The sequence below is a fragment of the Salvia splendens genome, chromosome 1 (genome assembly GCF_004379255.2).
Source record: "Salvia splendens isolate huo1 chromosome 1, SspV2, whole genome shotgun sequence".
In the NCBI taxonomy this organism is placed as follows: Eukaryota; Viridiplantae; Streptophyta; class Magnoliopsida; order Lamiales; family Lamiaceae; genus Salvia; species Salvia splendens.
Window position 1 is genome coordinate 4,306,374 of NC_056032.1, and position 14,342 is coordinate 4,320,715.

The 14,342-nt window shown below is 42.3% G+C and overlaps 1 pseudogene; it reads right to left on the reverse strand.

The window, feature by feature from the left end:
* Window positions 1–583: 583 nt before the first annotated feature.
* LOC121794227 lies at window positions 584–3,176 on the reverse strand (annotated as a pseudogene).
* Between the last annotated feature and the right edge of the window lie 11,166 nt (window positions 3,177–14,342).

The following is a 14,342-nucleotide window of genomic DNA, read 5'->3' on the forward strand; positions in this document are numbered from 1 at the left end:
ACGACACAGATACGAGAAAATTCAATAATAATATTTAAATTTAAAAAAAAGTACATTAATTAAAAAAAATCTAGCGACGTGCAGTCATCCGCGACCACAACTCTTCAATTAAATCATTTTGGAGTCGAATATGAGCATCCACTTGGCGCATGTCGGCATGTGTCTTGAGGCGTCCGACTTCATCGTGAGGTACCCCCTTCGAAATGGCGCTCACCGGTTCCAATGGTTAGGCGAGCGGACCGGCCAGCGCCGGGAATCAGCTAGCCTGTCCGCTCGCCGCCATTGGAGATGCTCTTAATGCAAAAGAACGTAAATTGGCATACACATACGCACAACCAATCATATTCTGCCACGTATCAAACACCAAAAAACTTCTCACTCACTTTAGAAGAAACACTAATTTTCGCTCTGATGTACATTTGCCAAAAACTCAGGTCTCAAAAGCCAACAATCAAAAACTCACTAAAAATACTCTATACTATGGTTAAACTACTTTACTTTTAACTCTTACATCTAATCAAAACATTATATGCCTGTGAAAATTATGAACAACTTTCAAGTTTCATATTGACAGATGCCACACTAAAATCCATCAATATGTAGCTCATAAATTGCGAAATCCTCTAGTCAATTACACTGGAATGATAGATATATTAAGATACTCCATATATCAACTTTTATTCCTAAAATAGTAAATACTCCTACTACACTTCTCATGCATTATCTATCCTAAACAGACAAGGTAAACTACTGCACCTGTAAAATACAGCAGCCAAGCCAACTCTACCAAAGGAAAATGGATAATCACATTTATACAGAATGAAAGGGTTTTGATAAGCTAAAATTATTCCTGTGCGCATTTCCGAGCAAGATTAGTACCTTGCTACTCTCCGGCACAACTGCTATCTCGAACTGCTTCATACAATATCAATTCTGATCCCTGCCTCACTTGCTACTCAAAGATTTACCACCTTTTTCTCCGACACCTGTCCCTGTGAGGCTTGCTGATAGTAGCGACCGGGAATCAGGCCTCCATTTCAATTCTTTGAGATCAGAAAATAAGGTCGCTAACTCTGGAGTTATTTCACTGTCCTTCACATTGCTACATGAAATTACTTTAAGCCTATCAGTTTCTATCCAAGAAAGAACTACTGATTCTAATCCTTCAGTCGTCAGTAATGAGCAACCTTCTAGTGAGAGAGATCTTATGGACCTACAAGCAAAATAAGCAATCAATAAGTCTTGATCAACAACAGAGACCATGGAGATTTTGTTGCTACTATATAAACCTTGATGCAACTTTAAATGTCTTGAAAACCAATTTCTTACTGACAAGCAATCTTTGATGTAGGATCATCGCAACAAAAGGTTCACCAATTCTATCATTTGTCTTAATTTGTGCAAAAGAGATTACCCAATATTCGCCTAAGAAAGTATACTTCAGGGGAGATTTAGCAAACTAGTATGTCTATGATAGTTCATAAATGAAAAACAGCATTCAACTAAACTATGCACAAAGATTAGACCTTATGTGAACAGTTAATTTCACAACTATCTCCTTATCTCATGCATCTAAATATGGGTTTTAACTCTTCCCGCGGAAGTAGAAATGACATGAATAAACACCAGCTCAACACTCATTAAAACCTCACCATGCAAATCAAGCAATACTATAATCTATAGGTCCTACAGCATTGCACAACCTTATGGAACAAAAAGAAACTACAGTTTATACCTAAAATTTGTTGCAGCAGCAAATGTGCTGTCATCCAATCCCCAACAGTCTTCTATTTCTAGGACCCTGATATTCCGACACACCAGAAACAACGCCCTAACACCATGTTTGTCCCTCGTATGACATCGCCTCAAATGTAACTCCTCGAGAATTGGGCACGACCCTAAATGCTCATCCGGTCCTGGACTTTCATCAATATACTTACACGACTGGATACTCAAGGTTTTCAAGTTCCCACAATACGACAAGGCCGCTATCCACCCTCATTCCATCCTATGGTTGCAGAGTGTCAACTCCTCTAACATCTGACAGCACATTCCTAGCTTTGATCCCATCATAACTACCCTCACATCCTACCAATTCGAGCTTCACCAATCGACCACACCCCTGTGCCAATATGGTCATTCCAATATCTGAAACCACTGAATCATAAATCCCCCCATTCTCCCAATCAATTTCAATATCTGCAAATTTCTGAACTTACAAACCCCCTTAAGTGATAAATCACCACAGTAATGCAACTCCATTTCCTGAAGTAATTCACACTCATTGGCCAAGCAGCCTAACCCCTCCTCACTAGCATTCATCAAAACTATTCTTCTCAAGTTTCTACAACTCTTAGCCAACGTTTTCACAAATCTATCAATCCTCTCACTATCCAAAATATCATCTCTCCTAACAAAAAGACCATTATTTCCCAACACATCCGAATTCAGGTAAACATCCAACAATTTACAACTCAACAAAATCGCCGAATTCGTCTCGAAATTAATACTAGCAGGCACAATATTAACATCAAACAAATTCGGAAACCGTAAACTCAACCTCCCGGACTCCAAAAACTCCCAGTCCAATACCTTAATCGACTGAATAATCCTTCCAGAAATCACGCACCACGCCTTGCACACTAGCGAATTCGACAAGTGATGTTTCCTGTCCGTAATTCTACTAAGAACATTCAGCAACAGCTCATCAGACAAGGCTCTGGAGCAATCCGGCGCGGCGGAGAGCGGGCTCGAATTCAGCGATTCGGAGTCAGGCTCCGACTCGGGTTGAGGCGTGGTGGAGCCGGAGTGGGAGACAGAGCGGAGGTGCAGTTTAAGGATCACGTGCTTCAATACGTCGTTCTGGTCGAACCTCTAGCCGGATAATTGCTCGGGCCAGCTGTAATGCCGCTTCCTGCCCGGATTGTTTGGGTCAAACACCGCGTTGTGATCGGGCAGAGACGACATTTGCGACGGTTAGGGTTACTGATACGGAGGTCCGTATCGGGTAGTTCAGCTAGTGCTCGCCGAAAAGTAGTCGGTCAGTTCGCGGAGAAACTCCGTCGAGCAACCAAGATAAACGCCGCCAAGTAGGGTTTGGCGGAGGAGAATAAAATTGCAGAAAGGAAAGAGGGAGAGGATCCCTGCTCTGAGGAATCACAGCAGGCCCTGCTGCCATTCACATGCCAACTTTTTAATGATAACAAATAATATAAAAAAATTTAATAAAAAAATTGAATGTGAGGGGCAGCAGGACCCGGCTGTGATTCCTCCACAGCAGGGGATCCTCTCCCAAGGAAAGATACGAGAAGTTAGGAAAATTCTGATATTATTGATTGATTTTCTCAATTCACAAGATCACTATTTATATTATCTAAACACCTCAGGTTTGGTTCTCATTCCGAGAAAGAATAACAAGAAAACCTGAAACGGAGCTTTTAGTATGCTCGATCCAAATAATTCGAATAATTAGTTCTAAGCAAAAATATAAATAAAATACTAATAAAATGCTCAAATTAATAACTAACGAGACACATTGTCCATAAACTTCATGGGCTTCTTTGATTGCCTCTTCGGTTTATCCTTCTTCATTACTTTTCTGTTCACTCTTGCTTCTTTTTCCTTCTCTTCATCCCTTGCCCTTAGCGTCTCTATCGGTTCATCCCTCTCACCTACCGGTGTTGGAGGCGTTAGCACTATCTCTGTATCAACTCCCTCTCCCACAATAGGCTCCTTGTCCTCAAGGAGGGAAGGAAAACGTTGGGCGATTACCGAAATGGGTCCCAAGTAGGCTGATAGCTCCCATCCGTCGACCACTGCACCAAAGCCTGCTCAACGACCTTCCCTTCATGTAGAGCCATCCGCTGATCTAATATACCAACGGGTTTCACGACGGATCGAACCCCTACGAATTCCTTAGGTAACTTCGTCACTACCCCCGGACTCGCACCCTCAACAAAAGGGCGAAGCAAGCTCACATGGAAAACATCGTGGATGCGTGCCTCCGACGGAAGCTCCAATCTATAGGCCACCTGTCCGATCTTCTCTGTAATTGTAAAAGGACCATAAAATCGTCTTCCCAACTTCACAGATAGAGGCTTCAATACTGAATGTTGTCTATATTGCTGCAATTTCAACAGAACCTTGTCACCTACCTCAAAATGCACGTCCCGCCTGTGCTTGTTTGCCGTACTCCGCATCCACTGTTGTGCGCGCTCCATATTCCACCTTAATTCCACTAACAAGATGCCTCGCTGCTCAATTAATGCAGCCACAGTAGGCTCATGCCTGATCCTCCCAGCCAAAGGCTGCGTCGCAACAAGTGGAGGTGGATCACGACCATAAAGTGCACGGAAAGGTGACGTCCCTAGACCCTCATGGTGGAAACAGTTGAGCGCTAGCTCCGCCCACGGAAGGAAGTTCGCTCATTTGGTGGGGCGGTCCGCGACAAAGGGGCGCAGATATTGTTCAAGTCCCCGATTGCGGACCTCCGATTGGCCATCCGATTGCGGATGATAGGCTGTGGAATAATGTAGTTTCGTACCACTAAGAGTCAGCATATCATCCCACACGTCGCTAAGGAAAATAGGATCACGGTCCGACACCAATGTCTTAGGGAACCCATGATGTTTAACCACTATGTCAATGAACAATCGTCCTACACGCATCGCATCAAAACGCGCCGACAAAGGAGCAAAATGTGTATATTTGGACAAACGATCTACCGCGACCATGATGGTCGTGTACCCCCTAGACAGCGGCAATCCTAGCACGAAATCCATGGAGACATCCTCCCAAACTTGGGACGGAATGGGTAGGGGCTACAGCAATCCTGCAGGCTTCTGAGTAGAGTACTTCGTCGTTTGGCACACTACGCACGAAGCAATAAACCTCTTCACGTCACGGCGCATATGTGGCCAGTAAAAGTGAGCAGTGATACGCCGCACCGTCCTTTCGAACCCCGGGTGGCCCGCTTGAGGAGTGCTATGGTGCTCATATAAAAATGCCTCTCGCAGAGGGGAATCCTTGCCTACTAATATGCGACGACCACAGTAAATTAACCCATCACAATATGAGAACTTCGGATCTGCTTTCCCTGCTTCAATCTGGCGACGAAGCTCACGAAGATTAGACGCGCTGTCCACTTCCTCCCGTAACATCGCCATTATGTCTAGAATCGACTGCGGCACCGTGGTGAATAACTTGGCGTCGGCAGAAACGTCCTCATCACGCCTCGATAGAGCATTAACCACTCTATTCGCGGCTCCCGCCTTATATTCGATGGTGAATTCATAGCTCATCAGTTTCCTGACATAAAGGTGTTGTTCAGGCGTCTGAATCACTTGCTGTAGCAGTTCCCGCAGGCTTTTCTGGTCGGTCTGGATAACAAACTCGCGACCCCGCAAATACTGCCGTCATTTCTGCACCGCTTCAACAATCGCGTAGAGTTCCTTATGGTATGTGGACGCGCTCCTGCGCCTCGGGCCCAACTTCTTACTGAAAAAGGCCACTGGATGCCCCTCTTGCATGAGAACTGCACCGACGCCAAAATCACAAGCGTCTGTCTCCAAATAGAATGTATGCGAGAAGTCCAGCAGGCGAAGTGCGGCCGTTGCTGTCATTGCCTTTTCAGAGCCTCAAAGCTCTCTCTCGCTGCTGCTGACCACAAGAAGGAGTTCTTTTTTAGAAGGTCTGTAAGAGGAGCGGCAATAACTGCATAGCGAACTATAAATCGACGATAATAACCCATGAGGCCGGGAAAATTTCGTAGCTGTTTGATGGTCGTCGGAATAGGCCACGCTACCATTGCTTCGATCCTACCAGGATCCGCCTTAAGTTGACCCTCTGTGATCAAATGACCCAAGTAGTCGACCGTTGTGCTACAGAAAGAGCACTTAGGCAACTTAACAAAAAAAGAATTCTTCTCCAATATCGCGAGAACTTGAGCCAGATGGGTCCCATGTGTTTCCAAGGAAGGACTGTAGATTAATATATCATAAAAAAAACAATAACCGACAATGGCTGGAAAATACAATTCATGGTCGATTGGAAGATGGACGGTGCGTTTGTTAACCCAAATGGCATCATCAAAAACTCATAGTGGCCATCACGAGTGCAGAAGGTCGTCTTAAAGGTGTCTTGTTCATGCATTCGGATCTGGTGGTAACCCGAACGGAGGTCAAGCTTAGTGAAAAAACGAGCAGCACCCATATCATCGAACAACTCGTCCGTTGTAGGAATTGGAAAGTTGTCCAGGATCGTGGCCTTGTTCAGTGCACGGTAATCAATACAAAATCTGAATGTACCATCTTTCTTAATGACTAGGAGTACAGGCGACGAAAAAGGACTGTGGCTGCGCTGAATCACTCCTTGTTCCAACATTTCCCTTACTTGCTTCTCAATTTCGTTCTTTTGGAAATAAGGGTATCTGTAGGGACGAACATTCACCGGCTTCAAATTAGGGAGGAGGTGGATGCGGTGGTCGAACTGCTTCACTGGTGGAAGACCAACCGGGAGTTGAAAAATGGCAGAATGTGCCTGAAGTGCCGCGACGATTACGGGAGGCAGATATAGCGGAAAGGTGACCTCTGCCGCGGTTGTAATCGAGTCCGGCACAGTGGGCAGTAACTCGTATAGCTCAAATAAAGAGCTATGCGAGACTAACGAAGCTAGGGACTACAACGAGATACGTCTGGGAGGCTGGTTCTCTCCAGTGAGGATAATCAAATCATTGCCCCGAACAAAGTCCATAGATTTCTCGACAAAATCGATGGTGACCCGACCCAGAGACTCCAACCAATCCATCCCCAATACAATGTCAGGACCGTGGACCAGTAATATATATAGGTCGATAGAAAATAGCGTGCCTTGCGTAATCAACCGTGTCCCCTTGCTAATATGGGAGTAGATGAGGGACGCTCCGTTGCCAACATAGACTCTGAAAGGCTTCACTGCTGTCAAAGGAAGGTGAAGGTTCTCTGCTATCCGAGGGTGTAAGAAATCATGGGAGCTTCCCGAGTCAACCAACACGGAAACAGGTTCCGACTCTATCGTACCATCTAGCATTAAAGATTTAGAGTGGCGGCGGCCATCCATGGCATGCAAGTGAGAAAGGTCAGCTGAAATGGCCCCCATATAAGCTAGGAAACGATGCTTACATACATGGCCCATTACCCACTTCTCGGGGCAGTAGTAACAAAGGCCCTATCTAGCTCGCTCCGCTTTCTTCGCTGCTGAAAGGTGGATTATAGGCGTCTTTGAGGTGTCCGGACCGCGTGTGGGTGCCTGAATAGACTTTGGGCCGGCAGCTGGCGATGCCTGGCTGGCCGAACTCTGGTGCACCGCTGGTGTGGAAGACCTGTTGTCCCTAGGCTGCCACGCACGGCGCTGAAACCCAGAGGGTGGCAGATTCAGTTCTGGGCGACATGAAGCAATCTGGATTGCCACGGCAAAGGCAGCGGCCAGAGTGGCTGGACGGTGTAGGAGGACCTCATCTTGGATTGGTTGTTTTAGCCCCACCTCATACAAATCAAGTGAAACGTGGTCAGGAACACCTACGGCTTTAGTTTGTAATTTTCAAAAGCCAATTGATAATAAGAAACGGTACCTGTTTTTTGCATTTTCTTGAGAAGTCCCACGTGGCTGGTGTAACATTGAGGGTCAAAGCGCCTCCGTACGTCATCCAAAAATTTAAACCACGTCACATATTTGTGGCTCAAACAATAATTCCAAATCCATTCAGCAACTGCCGGTTCGAAGAGCACAATAACATAGTGGAGGCGCTGTGCCTCTGGGATGCCCATATGATCGAAAAAAACTGAATGCCTCGGATCCAGTTGTTTACCTCAGTGCCGTCAAATCGTGGCGCCTTCCACTTCATCCTGGAATTTGCGCCCCAAAGGTAGGGCGTTGATGCGGCGCGCCCTAGCAAGACGAAAGACTCACCAAATGTGGGCGCTGCAAAGGTATGCCCGATCTGGGATTTGTGTGCTCCTGCTGCCATGACTGATGAAGTAGCTGCTGTGCTCTGCCAACTGAAGTGACCACAGTCGAAGTATCCAAGAATCCAAATGGTGGAAGGAAATATGGAGTGGTGGTAGTTGATAATGGTCCCACATTTTGGAACGCACCATTTTGTTGAGTGACTAGGGGTTGGGAAACAAACTGTGACCGAAACGGAGAACACACAGTCGTCGTCGGAGTGTAAGTGAAATATGGCATGGTCACGGTGGATGGGACAATGAGAGGAACACTAAAAGGCGGCACTGGTGGCGGCCAACTGCAGCAAACGTCTCGATTGGGCGACGTTCCGGAACATCCAAACGAGATTGCAAATCGCTCACCATTGCTGTGAGGTGAACCAGTTGGGAAGATAAGGTCGAAACCGAAGGGGCGAGAGAGGACATAGATTGCGTCTCTGCCAACGTCGCACCAATGGGTTCTGTGCGGCCAACGCCGGACCCAGAAGTCAACATGGAAAACCAGTATAGGAGGATGAGACACCAGAAAGCACCAGATGATAAGGAGATACTCCGTATCGGGTAGTTCAGCGAGTGCTCGACGTGAAGTAGTCGGTCCGTTCGCGGAGAAACTCCGTCGAGCAACCAAGATAAACGCCGCCAACTAGGGTTTGGCGGAGGAGAATAAAATTGCAGAAAGGAAAGATACGAGAAGTAGGAAAATTCTAATATTATTCATTGATTTTCTCAATTCCCAGAATGCCTATTTATATTATCTAAGGACCCTAGGTTTGGTTCGACTTGATCATTCCGGAAAAGAACCAACAAGAAAACCCGAAACGGAGCTTATAGTATGCCACACCCAAATAATTCGAATAATTAGTTCTAAGCAAAAATATAAATAAAATACTAATAAAATGCTCAAATTAATAACTAATGAGACACATAGTCCATAAACTTCATGGGCTTCTTTGATTGCTTCTTCGGTTTATCCTTCTTCGTTACTTCTCTGTTTACTCTTGCTTCTTCTTCCTTCTCTTCATCCCCTGTCCTCAGCGTCTCTATCGGTTCATCCCTCTCGGCTACCGGTGTTGGAGGCGTTAGCACTGTCTCCGTATCAACTCCTTCTCCCATAACAGACTCCTTGTCCTCAAGGAGGGAAGGAAAATGCTGGGCGATCACCGAAATGGGTTCCCAAGTAAGCTGATAGCTCCCATCCGTCGACTACTGCACCAAAGCCTGCTCAACGGCCTTCCCTTCATGTAGAGCCATCCGTTGATCTAATATACCAACGGGTTTCACGACGGATTCAACCCCTACGAATTCCTTAGGTAACTCCGCCACTACCCCCGGACTCGCACCCTCAACAAAAGGGCGAAGCAAGCTCACATGGAAAACATCGTGGATGCGTGCCTCCGACGGAAGCTCCAATCTATAGGCCACCTGCCCGATCTTCTCTGTAATTGTAAAAGGACCATAAAATCGTCTTCCCAACTTCACAGACAGAGGCTTCGATACTGAATTGCTAACTACAACTAATATAAGACCATAGGATTTTAGAAAACTTGTGGTCTACAATTTGCCACGTATAATTTTTATTTTTATTAATTAAATAAAAAAGATAAAAAAAACTACCAAATTAGGGTTTTGGATGAAAATGTCAATATAGCGTTTCAAAAATATCAACACAATGCTTTGAGAATGTCAACACAATGCTTTGAGAATATTAACACATTGCTTATATTGATATTCTACATGTATTATACTGACATATTTTATATATCATGTAGACATTTGTTGTTGTACGAAAAAATTGAAAAATTTTTAATTTTTTTTTAAATTTTGACATCGGTACATATGCAAGTGAGATCTCGTTAGAATCCTTATGAAATTATCATTAATTTGATATATGTTGTGCGAAAAAATAATTCAAATAGAGAATTATTTGCGTTTTAAAGTTATGGAACATTTTTTAAAAGTTAGTTACAACTAATTTGTTGTAAATTGACCTTAATACCCTTATTGCCTTTTTTTATAGTATTGATATTCCGAGCCTGATGATCTAGACTCTTAATTTGAATATCTGATGGCTATTATTTAGTTGTAGTTAGCAATTAAGTATTGAGTTAGCAATATAACACTGCCCATGTGTTGTGAGATTAAATTTCATAATTTAATTTTAGTTAAATAATCATATGATAATTATTTATAATCACTTTTCTTCAACTAAAATAATTTTATCTCACTCCTAATGGATAATTATAGTATGATAATTAGTCATGACAATCGAACGACAACTTAGATAATTTTGTGTGTGATAATTAATGAATGAAATATCCACAAATAGAATGAAAAAAACACAAAATACTAAAATTGGAAAGAAACGTAAAACATAACAAAAAAAAATGATGGTTCAAATATTCGTCGCTACATGTTTTTCCTAGTCAATTTTAATTGTAAAAGTATCCTTTCTAGATGGATCACTAAATTTAAGTACTTAACTTCTCTATGGCTTTTAAATCTCCAATTTCTTTCAGTTTGCATAATTATAATTGCCTAAATACATCACATAACAATATATTTGAACAATATATTTTTAATCAATTTTTTGCGCATACATGGTTCTCACTTCTTACTCCTCCGTCTTCCATTACATGTTGTGGTTTTCTATTTTGATCTTGTTAATTGTCTTATTTCAATTTTACAACTATTATTTTTAGTATGCATTTCCACTAACTTAATTCTCTCTTTATAAATTAATATATAAAAATATAAGCTAAGCTAACTTTTTAAATTTTTTTAATAAATGTATGTCGAGTCAAAATAGGACCTATGTTAAGGGTATCCACTATAGTATAGCCGCGGCTATAGCCCCGGAGGATGCGATCGCGGGGAGGCTTATTGTGGGGGCGACATCCGCCCCGAAGCGGAAAAAAAAAACGGGGCGGAAGGGCGAGCGGCGAGATATGTGCGAGGACGCGGCGGTCGCCCATCGTCGCGCCTATAGGCACGCCGGCCTATAGTGCTCCGGCGATCAGCGCACCGGTCGCCCCCTTCAAAAAAAAATTCCAAAAATTAACCCTATAAATACCACTTCTCCACCACCCATTTACACCATTTTCACACACTCTCCATTCATTCACTATCTACACTTTCACTATCTAAAAATGCACGGTGGAGACGACGAATCACTCGGCTCGCACGAATCGGGATATGGCGGCAATCCTTCCCAGCCGTCGGGATATGGCGGCTCTCCGTCCCAGCCATGGAGTTGGGTCTGTAATCTCCGTCATCAAGGATATATACTTGAACCTCATACGTTGGATCCAGCGCCGTCTACGCTTTGCTGATGAGGCTCCTGGGGCAGCGGCGGCCGGCGGCAGCGAGGAAGATGGAGAAGCAGAGGATGAATCCGACTCCGCCACCGATTAGACGGTGGCGGTGTTTTTATTTGTATTTTGTTTTAAATGTTCGTTGTATAATTTTACCGTTGTCAATACAGCGAATATTCGGTCTCAATTACCTCGTTTTATAATTATTTAAATTCCGATGATTTTAAAACTAAAGGAAAAAATTAAAATGAAAATTGGTTATAAAATTTCAGGGCTATTGGCAGTGTCCGCCTATAGTGGTGTGGAAACCTTTTTTTTGGAGCGGACAAAAAAATTGAGGCTGTGGATAAAAAAGAGGACGGGCTATTGGGAACGTCCGCCTTATGGATAGTCTAAGGGACGAAGGAGATTTCTTAGTCACCCATATCTTAACGTCTCTACAAATTTCGTCAAAATGGTAATCAGCACATTATTGGCACAAACCACTGAACCAAGTCACCAAGATCAGATAAGATAAAAATTTCGTAAATCATTAAATCAAAGTGTAAGATGTGGAATTCCAAATGTATTATTCCCTCCGTTTTAAAAAAGTTGAGTCGTATTTCTTTTTAGTCCATCCCAACAAAGTTGAGTCATTTCCCTTTTTAACAAAAGACAAAACATCTAATCATTGTTAATTTATTTCATCATTTACTTTACTCTTTTATCTTTCCTACTTTTTTTCATCTCTTCTATTTATTAATATAAATTCTTAATCTCCGTGCGTAAAAGTTTTGTCTCAACTTTCTTGTGATGGATGGAGTACAACTAATATTTTATGGAGATAAGATGAAGCACTTATAAAGATTAAAATCCAATAAAATGCACCAAATATTCCTGAGCGTGACTAAACTGCTTCAGCGGACCTCCCACCATATCCGTGTCTACAGCGGCTCGAGCGCCTCGACGCGTGTCGCCGTGGTTGCACCACGTGCTCCTGTACAAAGTTTGGATTCCCGACGCGCAATCCGACTCAACCGCTGGCACGTGCTACCATAATCTCGAATTCACGTGTCTCAGTGGGATTGATTTTGTAAGCAGTTATTGATTGATTATTTTACTTATTTTCTTTTATCGTAATTACCTATTACTCCGAAAAAAAGTTAAATGCTGATTCTTCCAATTTTGTCCGTTTCTCGCGGATTACGCCATGCATGACATAATTATGCCAAGGTCATTTAACTTCTTACATCTAGAAAGGTCATATTGCATACACTCAACCGTCGTTGCAGATAATGGATGACAATGAAAGAAGAACAAAAATGAACACAAATCCTGAAGAATTGTGGCAGATCTGTTGCACAATAGAACTGACAACAGCTTAAAAATTTATATATCGATCTGATGAATATTTTTGACTTTTGTAAGTGGACTATGAGCTCAATCGACCTCTATGACCAACTTGAATATATGGGATTATAAATCCATTGATCTTAATATTACTCCTTTTAGTTAAATTCCCAATAAATATATGACAATATGTGCTTTGAGCAACCTTAATATGATAATTGAGTTTTTTCAATTACACCTTATGCACCCTTTAAACATCCATGATAACTGGAACTTCTTTTTAATTACAAGTCATGTACTATATCTTATATTCTTTGCTGATGATTAAAAACCTCTAATCGTACTGGTTACTACTACTAATTTGTGTTTAGCTAAGTCTCTTTTCTTGTTTCTGTGCGCGAGTTAAGGATGTGTTTGTTTGATTGATGACATGGGGACATGTTATGAGAGATATGAATAGTTATGTGGATGTGTTGTGTGGGCAAAAGATAAATATAATAGTTTATTTATTTTTATATTAAAATATTTATTAATTTATAAATAAATCTAAATTTATAGAAGTGCTTCTAGATATTTTTATAAAATTTACAACTTATAATTTTTTCGAGTTTAATCGAACAAATGTTCTAAAACAATACACATTATAAATATATAACAAGATCGTTATACATTCATAACATGTGTTGTATATATATTGGTTAAGATTTGTAAAATTAAAATAAAATACTATTACTAAGAGCATCATCCATGCTCACTTTTATTCATTTTTTACTCCATGCTCTTCCGCAAGAGCACAACACATACATCCATGTTCTTCCGCAAGAGCATGCTCAAGGATCTCACCATTCTATTATTCAATTTAAATACTTCAATTACTAAAAACATTTCCACAATATTAAAATGCATTAAAAATACATGAAATACTATTACAAATTACTAAAAAATTAAAAATTACTACATAATTAAAATCCTAAAAATTTAAAATTACATAATCAAAATCCTAAAATTAAAAATTACATAATTAAATTCATAAAATTTAAAAAACCACTACTCGTGGCCGAATTTCGCTCAAATGTGTTTGATTAGATCTTCTTGTAGCTCAATGTGGGCTTTGGTATCGCGCATTGTCAATCTTCTTTCGGTCCTCTCGCGCACCGTCGTATTCACACCTCGGCATGAGGGAGACCTTGCGGATCAGCTTCCGGCTTCATTCTCGTCGGAAAAGTTAGCCACCCTCGGTCCTTCATCAGCTATAATCATGTTGTGCAAGATAATACACGTGTACATGATGTCGGCAATATTTTTCGTGTATCACAGCCGAGACAGGGTCTTCACAATGTTGAATCGGGCTTGAAGGACCCCAAAAGCTCTTTCGACGTCTCTCCGAGCAGCCTCTTGACGCTGCGCATAAAGAACCTGTTTCGGGTCTTGCGGCATGTTGAGCGTCTTCATGAAAGTCGGCCACCTTGGGTAGATGCCATCAGCGAGATAGTGCCCCATGTGGTATGGATTTTCGTTGATGGTGAAGTCGATCACTAGTGCTACACCATTCAAAAGATCACTGAAGAGGGGTGAAGAATAGAGCACGTTCAAGTCGCTGTTGGATCTGGCCGCACCGAAATTTGCATGCAAAATCCATAGGCGGTAGTCGGCGACCGCTTCAAGGATGAACGTTGGGCCACCGCCTTTGTGGCGGCTTAAGTGTTGCCCCCTCCAAGCATTT